An 18,884-nucleotide genomic window follows, 5' to 3' on the forward strand; every position below is an offset into this window, starting at 1 on the left:
GTGGATCCCAGTTAGGGGCACATGTGGAAATCTGTCTCTCTGCCTCCCCACTTCTCACTTAATTAAAAAAAAAGGAATAGCAGTATCTTCAGTAACTAACCCAGTAATAGGCACATAGTAGGTACTCAACAAGAAAACATTTGTTAAGAATAAAAACAATAAATATTGGGAAAGAGGAAAAAATATTTTCTTCCAGTCACATGAAAGACTAAGGTTGAGAATATGGATTCAATTTTTCATAGGATCTTTAAACTGATTTGACATTTTCATTTTAAGATTCTGTCCATTCGATTCACAGGGATACATTAGTGGTGAAATAGGAAATAGGCTTCTTGGAAAATGCATTGCCTCAACAGATTTAAAGACACAAGCCAGAGCAAATACACAAATCTTCCTTGTTTGAACCGAACGGGGAAGGAAGCAAAGGAAGAAACTAATGGAAATTTTCAAACCTTAGTCTCTTTCTGATGTTTTTGATAAAAGCCTCTAGGAGTGAGTCAAGAAGGAAGAAGACGAACCAAGTCTTCTAGGTTAGAGATATTGTAATATTAATGATACAAGTTCAAACATCCCAGAAAGTCATTTAATATTTTCTTTTCAATATTAATAATTAAAACTGTTTTTAATATTCTCAACTAACACTCTCCAAATTGGCAGAAAAGTTAAAATTATGCGTGTGATTGGGGTTGGGGGGGGGGAATGTGGAGAGAGAAAGAGAGCTGGAGAGTACCTTTTCTGTCCCTAGGGTTCGGTGTTCAGTATATGATATAGTAAAGGGCTTTGCAGAAATTAAGTTGTTTCATAACGCCTGGTATTATGGGTAATAATTTCTAAATTTGCTCAAGTCCTTTTAGAAACAGACATGGCATAAATGACAGACTAATAATCCATTCCCTACTTATTCGTGTTGATTCTATGTGTCACTGTTCACTTGCTAAACATTCATTCAAATTGAGACCCTCTTTTGCGGTTATAAAAAGTACGCCATGATGTGAGCTGTGTTAACTGGTTCCTGGCTGGAAGGGGGGAGGGGTTTCCCTCAGTCACAGATCCAGACTCGGCGCAGGATTTGCTATCTTTCCTCCCCGAATTTAGAAACTTAATTCCGTTAAAAAGGGAGGAAGTTGTCAAGGGAGGGTTGCTAAAAGTTCATGCTAAATTTGCTTAGAACCAGATTGCGTTCATTAATATTTATACATCGATGGTTGGGAAGGGGGCGATTATGCTTCTTTAAAAACACTGAGTATTCATCGCCCGTGTTTCGCGTAGCCTTCTGATGAGGGAAGGTGGGCCTTCATTGTTGAGTCAATGAGATACAGATGGAAACCATCTGGCGCCTCGTCTCCTTTTTGTCAAAAACTTTGTCTTGTCTCTTACATGTCAATGATGAATGGAAAGATTTCAATATCTAGCTGAACAATGCCGTTTGAATCCCTCAGCTAGCCAACGGGTTTTTGGCAAGCGGCGATGGGCTTAATATTTTAAAGAAACCAGCAATCATTTTAATTCATTAGTTGAGGCCTGTTGTTCTAGGCAGGGTTTTTGATTTGTATTTTGGGCATCGGCATTGTCTTTTATTCGCAAGCGTATTCCTTGTGGGCGGTGCTTTATTTTACGCCGTGTACATCAACGGGGACAAAATGGGCAGTTTTAGCTGATGAAGTGACCAAACCGCTGAGTTTCTTTTAATCATCTTCTGTATTAATTATGACTCAAATTCAGAGTTCAGATCAAATTTTTTTCTGGTTAGCTTGCTGGTGCAGAGCTTAAATCAGAGGATGCAGCATTGAGTTAACCCAAGTATAGACAGAGGACGTAAAAATCAGCGCAGTTCTCTGCTTTGTACGAGGGAACTTGGTGCAGACCTGCCTTAGCGCCATCTCAGGTCCAAGACCTTTATGGTTTGTCTGCTGGACAGTGAGTTCCTTGTGGGAGCAAAGGGACCCACTCACGTGGTTGGCTTTGACAGTGATAATGCTGCTAACAAAAAAAAAAAGGAAGAAAAAAAAAAGATCGGTTTTCCTGCACTCCATATTTAGTAGAAAAAAGATGAATCACCAAAAAGTAAGTTGATGCCAGAGCCTTACGTAGAAACTAATTTCCAGAGTGCTTCCTGGGTTGGTAGAAATTCAGCCCAACTCTGTCCACCTACCAGACTGTGGTAGGTTCTGTGACAGTCACAGGCCCCACCACTGACACTCGTGGGGGCTCTGGTTTAGAGAGGACACAGTGTGCAAGTTCCTTTATTTAATTATAACGTTTATTGTGTTAATACATAGCGTTTATTCCCTGCCAAGCACTGTTCTAAATGCTATATATATCTTCACTCACTTCATCCTTACCCCGAACTAACAGCCAAATTCTATTATTATCCTCATTTTTAAAGAGAGGGAAACTGAAGCCCAGGGGGATTAAGAACCTGACCAGGCCCCATAGCTATGAAACAGCAAGGTGGGCCTTCAGATCCATACAGAAATGTGTGTACTTACCCACTACGCACGCCGTTTCTCATAGTGACCCTATGAGAGAGCAGTCATTTTTGTTACTTCTGCTTTCTGGATAGGAAACTAAGACACAAAGAATTTTCTTTTGAAAACCTTTCGTTTTAAAGAAAAAGTAAAGGTTTCCTTTTAGTACATCATATACCTGGGTATTCATTTTAGTAAACTGATTGCCATAAAAAAGCATTGATTATTACAGAAGTACTCATAATCCTACTTGATATACTATGTTATATATAGTCGTAGACAATTATAAAGCTCTATGACTCACCTCTTTAGAACTGCATGGATTAACCTGGTGTTATGTTTGTTTTACATACAAAGCAATAGTCTGACATGTAAATGAACATTGGCACTTATGTCACATGAAGGTCAGGGATGAGTGCTGAAGTTCATTGAATAAGCTGTCAGCCTCTAAACAAGTTGTGTTCCAAATGTATACGGTAGGTTAATAGTTGGGAACATAGAAGTCACTTGCCTGTGGAAATAGTGGTTGTTAGGACCTCCTTGTAAAACATTCAAAAGATGAGGCAGCGGAAGCCAGGCAGCAGAGTAGCTTATTCTCATCAAGCCTCTCTTTCTTTACCCTGCAAGTGTTCTTCTTCCTACTGCAGATCACCCCCTTCCCAAACTCTTTGTTATTTCTTGTTGCACAAATCACCCTACCACTTAGTGGCTGTAAACAAGAAAGGGTTACTATTTCTCACAATTCTGTGGGTGAGGACTTCAGGTAGGATTGGCTGTGCTGTTCTTTTGCTCCATTTGGCATTGTTTGGGGGGTCACTCATTCAGCCCGATTCACCTGTGCCCGGGCTACGCTGGAAGCGTCACGACAGTTTCACTCCATCATCAGATGACCTCGTGTTGCTCATGCGGCCTCACGACTGAACTAGTTTTGGCTTTCTCACAATGCGGTGGTTTGAAGGTGGTCAGACTTGTCATGTGGAAGCTGGTTTCCAAGAGGAAGGAAGGAAACACTACCAATCCTCTTAAGTCTTGTGCTAACGAGTGCCAGGACCCAGCAACCCAGCTCATCACTTCCTCTGCATTCTGTTGGTCAAAGCAAGTTACAAGGCTACCCCGAATTTAAGAGGGAGGAGAAACGGACTCTACCTTTTCTAAGGGGCGGGGGTGGGGTGCAGATAAAGAAGGAAAACAAGTGATGATGGACACCTCTGGAGACTGTCTTCTATATCACCACTGCATTGTTGGATTATGGAGAAGGGTGAGGCCCTAACTCTTCACAGTAGGACCTACCAATATGGTCTTGTCCCAAAAATAACTGCAGTGAACCCCGGAGATGTGAAAATTCTTCAGCAGCAGCTAAAAGAATGGGAAATTCATGCACATCCCTCCTTTCCCTCAGAGATCTAAGTTTATATCTGGGGAGAAAATTGAGGAGGGTGACTGTACCCATGTTAGTTTCAGCTATATCAGAAGCCCAAGGAGTTTGTTTCTCACGTGAAGTTCACAAGCAGGCAGTGTGGGCCTGGCCCGGCGCGCTCCAGCTCACTGCTCCACGCCCAGACGAGGACTGCGTGGTGGCAGTTCTTCTGTAATGAGTGCGCAGATCAAATTCATATCTTATCCTAAGTCTTTTTTTTTTAATACATAAATTTTTATTAATTTTAATGGGGTAACATCAAAAAGTCAGGGTACATATATTCAAAGAAAACATGTCCAGGTTATCTTGTCATTCAATTATGTTGCATACCCATCACCCAAAGTCAGATTATCCTCTGTCACCTTCTATCTAGTTCTCTTTGTGCCCCTCCCCCTCCACTTCCCCTCTCCCTCCTTCCCTCCACCCCCCATAACCACCACACTCTTGTCCATGTCTCTTAGTCTCATTTTTATGTCCCACCTATGTATGGAATCATGCAGTTCTTGTTTTTTTCTGATTTACTTACTTCACTCCGTATAATGTTATCAAATCCCACCATTTTGTTGTAGATGATCCGATGTCATCATTTCTTATGGCTGAGTAGCATACCATAGTGTATATGTGCCACATCTTCTTTATCCAGTCATATATATATATATATATATATATATATATATATATATATATATATATATCTCCTATCCTAAGTCTTTATGATGATCACAGTTCATGGGGCTTTTACTCCAGGCAATTTTCCATTCATGCCACTAAGTTTCCCAAATGTCCACTTTGCATGGAAGTGGTGATAGCAGACTTTGTGAACAATTACAGGTAGAAAAAAATTTCAAGCTTTATACCACTTGCCTAGCTCTTCAAAGCTACCTAAATATAAAATGAGTTATATACTACCTTGTTCCCCTTCCCTTTTTTAATGAAAACCACATGACATTATTTTTATTGTCAGTTGAAGTAGTAAAACAATTACAAACAGGATAGACGAGACAGACACATAAATGCTACTTTTGCCATATTTTTGTTGATGGGGGTAGAAGGACCACGTGACTAGGAATCACATATAGCGCGAGTCTTCAGGCAAATCATTCAAGGTCGTGCAACCTGAGTTTCAAGAACCTGTGCAATGAAGACGGTGACATATGGCCTGTGGACAGTGTGTCGGGAGAGGAGGCATCAGATGAGATAATGATGGAAACGTGATGGGAAACAGTCACTTCTACAAACTTCAGATATCCCGCTTTCATTACTTTTATGAGCAGCCTGATCATCAGTGCATGTTGTAATGGGGGCGGTCCACGATACTTCATCCCGGTTTGTCCGTTAAAACCACTGAGGCTGCGGATTCTGTGCATTGTGCAGCTCCTCTGTTCTGTGGCACGGGTGCTGTGGCAGGGCTCCCAGTGGCACTTCTGGCGTCAGTTGCCATAAAGTGACTATTGAATTAGGAAAGCCTGATGATCCGGGAGCCGTGCAAGGGGAAGAACAACATTATAACAACGCCTAAGTCCTCAGGGCAGAGTTTTCACCTCATTATTCTGCACCTGTCTCTTATGCAGACTGTGCTAAATATTAGACCCATTCACCGGACAGGAACACACCTTAGAGAATCTTGACTTGCTAAAAGTTCGTTACAGAATTACAAGTGGAGCCAGGATTTGAATCCAACAAACTCCTGAGCCAGGGCTGTTACTTCCCATGCTCACCCTGAACTCAGCACTGGCCAACCAAGGCCCAGAGGAGGGGAGAGAAGTTTCAACACAGAGACGGTCCGAAAGTCAAGGCTGGCTGCTCACACATGTGGCCCGAGCGGTCACACAGGGCCCCACACCCAGAAGGAACCACACTCAAATTACTGTTCTCCTGGCACCTCCTCAAAATTCCTAATAACTTTTGAACAGGCGGCTTCTCATTTTCACTTTCTGTTGGACCTCACCAATGATAGTCGGTCCTGGGAGACATTCAGGTGACAGAAAGGAGGAAAGAGAATAGCCCACCTTACTTCTACACTGTAACATGTGTAAAACCAAGGAAAAGGGGAGAGACAGCTAACATTCGCTGAGTACCTATTACAGGCCAAGGATGTATCCATGTCATCTTATACCCATTAACTAATCTCAACTCCAGAACAACTCTATGAGGTGAAAAAGTTCATCATTTTATAGATAAGGAGACATTCTCAGAGAGGTTAACTGATTTGCATAAGGTTACACAGCCGGGAAGAGGTGGGGCTGGGATGTAAGGCCAACTATGTCTGACTTCAATGCTCTTTAGTCTTTTAACCCCTCCAGGCTGCTCCATGGAAGAGATAAAAAATACCTATTCTTCCTGGGTGCATTAGTATGAGGTGGTTTTTCCATCTCTGCAGAAATAGATTAAACTATGATTAAATGTATGCAGTGTACTATAATGTAGTGTTGCTGTCTACAGAGTTTAACTTCCTCTCAGTTAAGCCTGACCTAATGACAGTTCTCAAAGATAGAAGCTGTGATATGTAAATACGATCAAGACACGATATCAGAGTTACCGGACAAATTACTAGACTGTGCCTTATTATTTTTATAAGCTAATTGCATCTAGTTTCTTACATCTCTGAGTAGCAGTAAAGTAGGAGTTCAAAGACCTGAATTCTACTTTTGACTTTAAAGCATTTTAAGTAAGCCATTTGAATACTCTGAATCTCAGCTATGAAATGAAAAAAGGAGGCTCCTACAGCTATGGTAAAATAAATAAATAAATAGCCTGACCTGTGGTGGCGCAGTGGATAAAGCGTTGACCTGGAAATGCTGAGGTCACCGGTTCGAAACTCTGGGCTTGCCTGGTCAAGGCACATATGGGAGTTGATGCTTCCAGCTCCTCCCCCATCTCTCTCTCCTCTCTCTCATGAATAAATAAAATAAAAAAATTTAAAAACAGTAAAAAAGATTAATTAATTAATTTAAAAGTATTTTCATCATAATTAAAATCCTAAATAGAATTCCTTTTTTGCACCCAGGGAAGGAAGCCCAAATTGGCTTAGCATTGAGAGGAGATTCCTTAGGCAAGAAGGAGGGGAGGAAAGAGAAGAAAGGAAGGACCCTGTATCCCAGGACATAGCAGATTCCTTGAGCGGGATGGCTTCCTCACCCTATCTGTGGGCCTTTGGGTCCGTCAGCCTCTGGTAGCCAGGGATGCTTGCCTGGGATAGCAGTAAGCCCGCCAGCAAGCTGGGAGACGTGATGATGGTGCCTTTTGAGGAGGAAGAAGGGAAGAGCTCTAACTTTGCCTAGTATTTCTCAATCATGCTTGAAGTCTTTTTCTTTGTTTCTATTTCATTGCCCTGTGGGCAAGGACCGATGGCCCTGTCCTAGCTATTGCTCTAGGATTGATTGTAGGTGGTTTCACAGTTATAGGTCCGGACTCAATTGACAACACTGCCATGATTTATAAATGATGTCTGTTATAAGCACTGAACATATAGAGGATGATAGATGTGGCTCTCGTTGCATCTATTAGATATTTGCCATCCTCGCTCAGTGTAGACTGTCCAGAAATATTTGTTGGATGACTAAACAGCCATTTCTGTCAGTGTTAACTTTGTTATAGCTATGAGGAAACTGCTGTCCCAGAAGTTGTCTAAGATTCTAGAAAATGAAGGGCATTGACCTAAGTGAAAAACATGGACCTCCTTTTGATTTCTCAGATTGTGGATCATAAAATATTTGCATTAGAATCACATAGTGAGCTTGTTTAAATTAAAGATTCCTGGGCCCCATCCTAGACTTACTAAATCAAAATCTTTGGAGGATAAGACAGAAATTAACATTTTCATGAGTGTACTCAGTGATTGTGTGTGTGTGTGTGTGTGTGTGTGTGTTGAAGAGTTATTGCCTTATAAAGTTGGGTAAGAAAAATTATATCTTTAATACTGGCAACATTTAAAATTTTTTAATTGATTTTAGAGAGAGAGAAACATTGACTTGTTCCACTTCTTTATGCATTCATTGATGGACTATTGTTCGTGCCCTGACCAGGGATCAAAGTGACAACCTTAGCGTATTGTGTTGACACTCTAACCAAATGAGCAACCCAGCCAGGGCTAAAACTGTCAGTATTTTTCTTTAGTCCATCGTAATCTCAACTAAGCCACTTTGCTAATGGTGCTGGAATTCAGTAGAGAATTATAAATACAGCTCGATTAACTAAATTCTTCCATGTTAGGTGTGGAGAGGATCTAGATAAATAAAACTTAAGAGCAAATAAAGTATTTTTAAAGAAGTCTCAGAGTTGTAGCTTACTCACCCAAGTAACACTCGATGAGGCCACATGTGTACTTGTATTTTATCTTATTCCTTTGATGTGCGTGTGTGGTCATGCGCATACATATATACATGCGCGGACCACGGACGGGGAGTAGGGGGGGGTTGCAGAAGACAGCCATGAAGACGGAAGGGTAGTAGCTCAGCAAGGGTCCGCTTTGGGAGACAACTAACAATAAGCTGATAGGTCAGAGCAGAGTCAAAAGGGAAAAGAATAGGACAAATGTTTACATTTTTTTCTTTTTCTTTTTCTTTTTTTTTTGTATTTTTCTGAAGCTGGAAATGGGGAGAGACAGTCAGACAGACTCCCGCATGCGCCCGACCGGGATCCACCTGGCACGCCCACCAGGGGGCAATGCTCTGCCCCTTGGGAGGGGGGGGTCGCTCTGCCATGACCAGAGCCACTCTAGCGCCTGGGGCAGAGGCCAAGGAGCCATCCCCAGCGCCTGAGCCATCTTTGCTCCAATGGAGCCTTGGCTGCGAGAGGGGAAGAGAGAGACAGAGAGGAAGGGGTGGGAGGGTGGAGAAGCAAATGGGCGCTTCTCCTGTGTGCCCTGGCCGGGAATCGAACCCGGGTCCCCTGCACGCCAGGCTGACTCTCTACCGCTGAGCCAACCAACCAGGGCCCAAATGTTTACATTTTTAGAAAAAGTACTCCAGCTCAGCCGGTCACAGAGCAGCAGAACAATACTGTTGAAAGGACCCGGATAACCAGAATCTGAGTCTGACTCTGTCACGTAACCAGTCCTGTGATGATGGGTCAGTTACTTAATTCCCCTAAATTCCAGTTTCCTCATTCGTGACACTGGATGATGATGATAAAACCAATACAACCAGTGGCTCAACTGGCGGAAAGACTTAACAAGGAAATCAGACACGGAGGGCTGACGTGTGTCATAAGCACTCAGTGGCATCCAGTGGAGAGGTGCCAAAGTTAAAACGAATTCCCTTTTGAAATGTAGGTAATCAATATTGTTATTTTAATGTGAAACCATTTTGCTGTTAGGGCATGTGTCAATTTCACCAAGACTCCATTGCTCAGACATGAGGAAAGTCTTAGCAGAAAGACAGGAAGATTTGATAACTAGCCTGACCAGCTTCTAGACTCAGCTTGGCATCCAGAGATCCTCCATGAGGAGAAGCCCTTTCTTTGCTTCCCAGAGAATGCCTTAATTAATCAGTTAATTGAATCCATCAAAAATATTTGGAGCTTGAACTTGTCCTTGGTCCTTGCCCTTCAGTTGCTCACAAGCTTGTGGGCCCCAACTGGATGCCGTAAGAACAGAGAGTGCCAACCCTGTCTCCAGAAACAGGGTGAGGGAAATTTGCTGATAAGATATTAAAGTTTGGTCTTGAAGGATGACTACAAGTTTTCCGTACAGGTTCCAAGTCGGGAAGCTGTATCACGCAAAGGGAGGAGTGTTTTCACTTGGGTAGATTACAAACAACAGAGGGCTAAGTAAGAACAAGTGAATTCTTCTCCTTGCTGTTCATTTGTGTATGTGGACAATGAGAAATTTTGTCCTTGGTGGTCTGCCAGCCAGGACTTAAGGATTTTAGTTTAATTAGGGCAGACTAATGTAGGAGATATGAAAAAGCTTGGCCTCAGAGGGGGAAATGGCTAAATTCCTGGTGACATAATTTGCAAACCCAGCCCAACACAGCGAGGAGAAACCTTCCCCTGAGCCAAAAACACTCTAGTCTTGCTTCTCAGAGTTCCAGAATCAGAGACCAGACAGAGACAGTGCATCGTGACATTGACATTCTGTTCTTTTTTTTATTTTACATCATTAATGTTCCCTTAAGCCAACCTGTGCTTACCCGGTGACACCTATACATTCACTTTTAAATAGCTATAGAAAATGTTCTTTATTAATAGGTCACTTCAATTTGGGGGATTATCCAATCAGATAAATCAGTCATAATGGTGTGTGTGTGTGCGTGTGTGCGTGTGTGTGTGTGTGTCTTACAAAATCAATAAAGGAAGGATTAATATGCGCAAATAAAAATAGATTTTAAAAGTGCCCTTTGATCTTGTGAAACTACTTTTTCTTTCTGAAACAAAAGAAATGTTATCTGCTGTCTTATTTAAAAAGTATTGTTGGTCAAATTGAGTCCATTTTCAAAAGCATTAAATTAAATTCAGACCAAAGTAGTATCCAGTGTATACTTCTTTAAAGAAATAAATTCCACCTAGCCCACTTAGTCTCAGAACTCAGCCTATTATCTAATTCAGTTAGGGAACTTGTTAGAATGCAGATTCCTTTGCTCATCTAGGAAAATTGATTCAGTAGGTCTGGAGCAGAGCCCAGGAATCTGCATTTTTAACAATCCAATGACTCTAATCCAAGTGGTCTATGTATCAGCATTTTACAAAACTCCTCTTTGGCCCTGGCCAGTTGGCTCAGTGGTAGAGCACCGGCCTGGCGTGCAGGAGTCCCGGGTTCGATTTCCAGCCAGGGCACACAGGAAAAGCGCCCATTTGCTTCTCCGCCCTTCCCCCTCTCCTTTCTCTCTGTCTCTCTCTTCCCCTCCCGTGGCGGAGGCTCCACTGGAGCAAAGATGGCCCCGGGCACTGAACATGGCTCCATGGCCTCTGCCTCAGGCACTAGAATGGCTCTGGTTGCAACAGAGCAATGCCCCAGAAGGGCAGAGCATCGCCCCCTGGTGGGCATGCCGGGTGGATCCCAGTCGGGCACATGCAGGAGTCTGTCTGCCTTCCCGTTTCCAACTTCAGAAAAATATACAAAAAAACAAAAACAACAACAAAAAAAAAAACTCCTCTTTATTTTTTCCTGCCCACATGTCTCCCTTAGAGGTCAGACAAGATGAATAGATTGCTTGATGAATATAGAATTAGAGCAAAGCAGCAGACTGTTCTGAAAGGAGAGATCTATAGGAGCCTGAAGAACCACCCATTAAACAGCTGGATTTATCTCTTCCTAAACAGAGCACTTTATACATGGGTCAGGCCCCAAGGAATGCTAACTGATTCTGGTTCAAGTTCTCTTTTTAATCCTTTTCACTGCTTATTAGCAATTCATCCTGCAAGTACAGCTCCTGAAAGTCACCTTCCAATGAAATTCAAAAGCTTTGAAGACAACTGCGTTTTATCAGCAATCCATTTACTCACAACGGTCTGGGGAAAGCTTCTTCTGGATACTGTATTCTATTCTAGGTGACTTCCTACGGTACCCTGGCTTCCCTGGGGTCAAGTATTTTGTGTCTATTAAACTCATATCCTTATCTCTTTTGCCTCACCTACTCCTTGCCGATCCCTTAATCTATATGAAGGCCCATGAGGAGAAAAAAATGTTTATTGAAGGCAGTATCATTCATGTACTTTTCATGTCTCAAGATAATTGACCTGGAATTCTGAAATTGTGATCTGGAATATCTGGTATAATTATATTATGTAACAAATTTTCTGAACCAATTTTGATTTCAAATATTCTATTCCATAACCACTAGAATGACATACTCATATTTGTTGGAACATGATTCAAGATTATTGGTTCACAAACTTGCCTCGTTAAATATCAACTGTCTCACACAAAGTCCAATGGAGTTCACTTATTAGTAAGTAAGGTAGGATTATGTTAAATATCCAACTTTATTCATTCAACATCTCTGTAACAAAGGCAAAAATACTTGGGAAAAAGTGTTTGCAACTTTTTAATTCTACATCCATTGTTCGAGGCTTTTGAAATCTCTTATTTGAAACAAATCTTAATTTTTTTAAAATGAAAATGGAAATTTCTTAATAACTTTTAGTTTGGATTTCTGGAACTGATTTTTTCTCTCTCTCAACTATAGTAGAATGTCAGCTATATGTTCTTGGAAACTAACTGTAAGTGAAATAACATATAATGAAACTAATTTCACCATAGGCTAATTGATATAAACAAACATTTATCCCAAACTAGGCAGAAATAGTTAACTTGATTAGAGAGCACAAAATTAATGTTATAGTCAATCCTTCCCAATTAGAAGGGGATAGATTCCTTACAAGTCTTTTGCCTGACATGAAGGGTCTGAGATTTTTACCTTATTAGCAAGGTGAAAAGTTAGCCTGCCCCAGTTTCATAAATGAGGGCAGAAAACATGATATTCTGGATCAGAGATGAAGGAGAGTTTATACTCACAGCACTAACAGTAGCCAGCATCTTTTTGTGCCTGTTGCCTCAGTCCCGATTCCTACAAGGTGATGCAAAGAGGTCCAGGTGCATTACTAGAAATTATCCTGAGCATAGGGAACCCAAATCTTTTATAATAGGCTGTAAGCATGCCTGGTCTTTAATGCAGCAAGAGACTGTGTCTGTCTTCCCAGTCTGTTCACTCTGCACAACCATCCTTGAGAAGCTAGTCTGGGACAAAGGCAGTCAGAATCTCTCTGCTCACAAGATGTGCAGAAACTTGAAAGACTTATGAAGAATTGCCCCCAAAAAGATGCCATAAAAAAGACTTGGCTCTTGATCTATTTTATTTTGGCCTTTCAGGGGCCATTTCATTTTATGTATGCTTTTAGGCTGACACAGCTTGTAAGAAAGCACTATCTTTACCAAAATGAATATCATTCATAAAGATCATTGGTAATAGTAACGGAAATCTTTGTTTTGATTTATTTTTCTCCTAATATAACATATCTGTACTCAGTATCCAAGGGCTGGCTGATCCACATTTGCCCCCTTTAAGTGATAGTTTAGTACCAGAGATTATGGGACCTTTGCATGGTTAGGTATTCTCAAAGATGAAATTCAAAACTGAATCCTCTGGGAACATTGAAACATACTGCGAAGCAGCAATGTTTTTGTTTGTGTGTATTTATTCATTTTCTTAATATCATGTTATATAGCTTTGTATGTAAGGCCAGGGAAAAGGTTTGATTTATTTAACTTTTTCTCGGTCTACATTATCACATAATTGTTCTAGGCTCATTTCCCTTGATTGTACTGTGGAACTTCTGAGACATAGATATTGGCTGCTTTAGCATGCCTGGAAAGAGAGAAAGAAGGACACCATATAAGTTCTAGAAACACAGATTTTTCTCTTTGTAAAATGCATTTTCCTGCATATTTGGCTTTATGTACATAGTATCTTCCTTGGAATTTCTCTCAGCACCAATGCCATTGTCATCAGGGTGGAGTTGGTTGAAGTCAATATTTTCTTTTGCTTATACAAGTGCATTATTACTTCCTACCCTTAGAGACGTACCAGAAAATTTAAATGCACCATAGAGGTCCAGGGCAAGTGTGGCCTTTTGTGCTTCTTCTACTTGAAGTCATCTGAGTCTCCAGTTAGGAAAGTCACATGTAGCTGTGAAGCAGAGATTTTTAAAAAGCAGCTGGCAACATCTTGTTATTCTTGGATTGGTCCAGAGATGGCCCAAACATCCCTTTTCCATCTTCTTTCCTCCAAGTTCACTGTCCGCTGAGTGTGCATGCTCAGTCAAGAGAGACCAAAAACTAAGGTCATCCATGCTTTTTGGGTTTCTTGTTGATTACTGTCTGTGGAAGAATGATGTTGGCTGAATATTTCAATGTCTGTAGGAAGAACAAAGCTTTGAAAGGGGCTAATAACCTAAGCCTGTCATTGTGACTTTTTAACTTCTAAGTAGTAAGTCACAAACTGTTGGTGACATTCTAATATTTTTTACTGGCAAGTAATTATATTTACTCAGTGTAGTCAGAACACTACGGGGTACTAATTTGCTCAAGAAATCACTCTAGGCCCTGGCCGGTTGGCTCGGTGGTAGAGCATCGGCCTGGCGTGCAGAAGTCCCGGGTTCGATTCCCGGCCAGGGGACACAGGAGAGGCGCCCATCTGCTTCTCCACCCCTCCCCCTCTCCTTCCTCTCTGTCTCTCTCTTCCCCTCCTGCAGCCGAGGCTCCACTGGAGCAAAGATGGTCTGGGCGCTGGGGATGGCTCCTCGGCCTCTGCCCCAGGCGCTAGAGTGGCTCTGGTCGCAACAGAGCGACGCCCCGGAGGGGCAGAGCATTGCCCCCTGGTGGGCAGAGCGTTGCCCCCTGGTGGGCGTGCCGGGTGGATCCCGGTCGGGCGCATTCGGGAGTCTGTCTGACTGTCTCTCCCCGTTTCCGGCTTCAGAAAAATACAGAAAAAAAAAAAAAAAGAAATCACTCTAACTCATTTGGAACATGATCTCAATCTCATCCAATTACAGTTTAGATCTAGAGGAGATCTAGGAGATAATTTAGACTCATTTTATTTATTGCTAAACTGGAAAGAAATTACTTACCCAAGGCTACCCACTAGCAGGTGGATGTCCAAGTGACTTGATGTTCTTTCTGCTCTATCATGACATGTTGTCAGGGAATCCAGAACAGCCGTCTTTAGAGGATTCTGCTTTAACAATATAAACATGATGCTACTCTCAGATTGCTCGCCAGCTACAAAGACCCCTTAATCAATTAACTGAATGTTAGCAAAAAGTTTATGGGAGAGAAGAGCAAAGGGCTGTCAAGGAAGACTTCCCTGTTTAGCTGAGTTTTAAATGCAAAGGAAATTGGTCAGTAAGAAGCAGTGGGGAGGGAAGATTTAATGGTACAAGGAAGATAGGACCTTACTAAGACGGGAGAGACCAAAGGCACATACAAGTCCTGAAAGGCCAGTGGGGCAAGACATAGAAAGAAGGGGAAAGAGTGGTGCAAGAAGATGCCCGAGAGGTAAGCGGGAGAAAGATAATCATAGGCCACGTGGGCCATGCTGAGAACAGGACTTCATCGCAAGGATTCTGGAGAGTCATGGAAGGGCAAGAGAGGCCTGACCTGTGGTGGCACAGTGGATAAAGCGTCAACCTGGAAATGCTGAGGTCGCTGGTTCGAAACCCTGGGCTTGCCTGGTCAAGGCACATATGGGAGTTGATGCTTCCAGCTCCTCCTCCCTTCTCTCTGTCTCTCTCTCTCCCCTGTCTCTCTCCTCTCTAAAAATGAATAAATAAAATAAAAATTAAAAAATTAAAAATAAAATGTTTTTAAAAAAAAAGGAAGGGCAAGAGAGAAATGCATGCATTCTGCATCTATGAACACTGACTACAGAATAGAAAGGGTTGTGGTAGGAAAGAGGAAGAACAGGTAAGACGCTACCCAAGTCATTCAAAGAAATGTGGTGGCCATTCAGGAGAGTACTCTCCACCCATTAAAGGGTGTCTACTCTGAAGCATTCAGATGAGACAAGCTTCCCCCAGCTGCTTCCTGGAAGGGTAGCTGCCAGAAATCTTCCTGCCCCTCTTCTTTCCTCTTTGACTCTTCCGGCTATGGCACTCATCATTTGGACCTAGAGTCCAACGCAGGACCAACCAGGGTCTCACCCTTGCAAACCGTTACTCTTGCAGCTGAGCCCAGCCAGGTCGGCTTCTTTATCCCAGAGGTCACGTGATACTCCTCCCTCCAGATTGGACTCTCCATGTGGGAGATTACAGGGTTGCTAGGGTGGAAAAGGAGGCAGTAGATAAAAGCATGTAAAGATATACTTCCGCCTACCTGTGGTGGCGCAGTGGATAAAGCGTCGACCTGGAAATGCTGAGGTCGCCAGTTCGAAACCCTGGGCTTGCCTGGTCAAGGCACATATGGGAGTTGATGCTTCCAGCTCCTCCCCCCCTTCTCTCTCTCTGTCTCTCCCCTCTCTCTCTCTCCCCCTCTCCTCTCTAAAATGAATAAATAAATTAAAAATATATATATACTTCCTGCCACTTGATTTGTGCAATAGGGCTTTATTTTGTTAGAGGATTATTATTATTTCTTAAAATAAAGTATTTTACTAGATAAAAACAATACGTACCCCATTTTAGAAAAACCTGGAAAGCAATGAAAACTTAGAAGCACCAAATCACCCCAAATTCCACAATTCAAATCAAATAACTTTTTATAATTTTGGATTATATGTTTAAGGTATTGGGATCTCACCAGTATGAAAAGTTTACATACTACCGTTTTTACAAAAATACTGTTAACATTTTTTAGTGCTGTTTTGTGTGAGACTGAACAGAGTGTGTTGCAAATATCACCGTCATTTAATCTTCAGAACAACACTAAATTGTTGGAACTGTTATTATTCTTTTTGGGAGATGGGAAAACTGAGGTGTAGAACGATTAAGAAGCTTTTTTTTTGGCCCTGGCCGGTTGGCTCAGCAGTAGAGCATCGGCCTGACGTGTGGGAGACCAGGGTTCGATTCCCGGCCAGGGCACACAGGAGAAGCGCCCATTTGCTTCTCCACCCCCCCTCCTTCCTCTCTGTCTCTCTCTTCCCCTCCCGCAGCCGGGGCTCCGTTGGAGCAAAGATGGCCCGGGCGCTGGGGATGGCTCCTTGGCCTCTGCCCCAGGCGCTAGAGTGACTCTGGTCGCAGCAGAGTGACGCCCCGGAGGGGCAGAGCATCGCCCCCTGGTGGGCAGAGCGTCGCCCCTGGTGGGCGTGCCGGGTGGATCCCGGTCGGGCGCATGCGGGAGTCTGTCTGACTGTCTCTCCCCGTTTCTAGCTTCAGAAAAATACAAAACAAAACAAAAAAAAACAAGAAGCTTTTTTTTAACAGTTTTCATAAAATGCAATTGACATACAATGAACTGCACATACGTAAAGTATACAGTTTGACAACTTTTGACATATGTATATTCCTGGAAGTTTTCACAATGTCAACAGGATAAACTTATTGTCACCTCAAGGTTTTCTCCCGGTCCTTTGTTCTCCCTTCTCCCTACAGCTCCCATCCCTAGGCAACCACGGGATCTGCTTTCTGTCACTATAACCTACTTGGTCCTCTCTAGAATTGTGGACTCAAACAATATGAAGTATGTTTGTCGTCTGGCTTCTTTCACTCAGTGTAATTACTTGAGATTAATTCATTGTTGCATGTGCCATAGTTCATTAATTTTTATGGTCAAATAGTATTCCATCATCTGGATACCACAGTTTCTTTATCCATTCACCTGTTGATAAGCATTTGGATTGTTTCCAGCTTTGCCCCTTTACAATAAAACATCTACGAGCATAATTTACAAATCTTGTATGGGTATATGCCATCATTTTTCTTGGGTAAACACCTAGAAATGGAATGTCTGGGTCACAGAGTAGGTGTACTCAGAATACATAAAGAATACTCAAAACTCAGTCATAAGCAAACAAGTAACCCAAAATAAAAGTAGGTAAAACATTGGAAAACACATTTCACCAAAGAACGCACACAAATGGCAAATAAGCATGTGAAATGATGCTCAACATTGTTAGTCATCAGAGAAATAATGAATTAAAACTGTAGTGAGATACCACTAGTCTTACCAGAATGGCTAAAATAAAGCAGACTGACCTTACCAGGTTGGTGTTTGTGAGCATGTGCAAGATCTGACTCTCTTGTATCCTTCTGGTGGGTATGTAACATGGTACAATCACCTTAGAAAGGTAGTCGTTTTTAAAAAGTTAAACATACTGACCTGTGGTGGCGCAGTGGATAAGGCATCAACCTGGAAACGCTGAGGTTGACGGTTCGAAACCCTGGGCTTGCCTGGTCAAGGCACATATGGGAGTTGATGCTTCCAGCTCCTCCCCGCTTCTCTCTCTCTCTCTCTCCTCTCTATAATGAATAAATAAAATATTTAAAAAAAATACAAACCTCATCTTTAAAAAAAATAAAATTATAAAAAAAAAAAAGTTAAACATAAACCTACTATATGCATTTCCCGTGGCTGCTCTAACAAATGACGATAAATTTGATGAATTAAAACAACACATTTTTTTCATTTCTAGAAATCTAAAATCAAAGTGTCAGAGGGTTGTGCCCCATCCAGAGGCTCTAGTGAGGATTCTGTTCTTTGCCTCTGCCAGCTTTGGTTGACTGCCAACATTCCTTGGCTTAAGGCTGCACCATTTTGATTTCTGCCTCTATCTTCATAGCTCCTTCTCTTCTAGGTGCTCTGTCTAAACTTTCTGCCTCTTATAAAGGAACATGTGGTTATATTTAAGGTTCACTTGCATAATCCAGGATAAGCTCTTCCTCAAGAACCTAAACACATCTTTTTTGCCATAGAAAATAACATTCACTCTTTTGCCATATATATATAGTAATATTCACAGGTTCTTGGGTGAGGATATGGATGTGTCTTTTGAATGGCCACCATTCAACCCACAACGCCTACCGTATGCAACATTTTAACCTCATATTATAACACAAGTGTTTTCCCATTTTATTAAAATTCTTCGTAAATACTTTTTCAAATTGTCAAAAAAATCTATTGACCACATCAATAGATGCCTCACAATTAACTATCGCTTCAACTATTGAACATTACAAAGATTCAGGAGAAATATTTTCAATGAAGTACTACCATAATAAATATCTTTGTGTGTAAAGATCTTTCCCATATTATTTAAACCCTCCCTTAATTTTCATAAGTGAGTTCAGTGGGCCAAGAGCTATGAATATGAAATTATTTGCGTATCTTCCAAAAAGGTAGTACCAATTTACACTCTATCTGTAATAGAAGAAAGCTGCCTTTTAACTGTACCTTCCTATTTAAGGTACAATGTTTTTGCAAATTGATAAGCAGAAAATAGTATCTTACCTTATTTGTATTTCTGATGGAAATGGGATGTTTTTCTTTATGTTTTAATTGAAACATTTTCCCTTTTAAAATTAATTCTGTGTCTTCTACACAATCATTGATTAGAGAATGTTTTCTTTTA

At 41.6% G+C, this 18,884-nt stretch overlaps 1 protein-coding gene across 11 annotated transcripts in view; it reads left to right on the forward strand.

Annotated features, from left to right (window-relative positions):
• Window positions 1-18,884, forward strand: part of THRB (thyroid hormone receptor beta) — a 392,197-nt gene that overhangs the window by 68,223 nt on the left and 305,090 nt on the right. The window lies entirely within an intron of this gene.

Source organism: Saccopteryx bilineata, chromosome 10 (assembly GCF_036850765.1).
Source record: "Saccopteryx bilineata isolate mSacBil1 chromosome 10, mSacBil1_pri_phased_curated, whole genome shotgun sequence".
NCBI lineage: Eukaryota > Metazoa > Chordata > Mammalia > Chiroptera > Emballonuridae > Saccopteryx > Saccopteryx bilineata.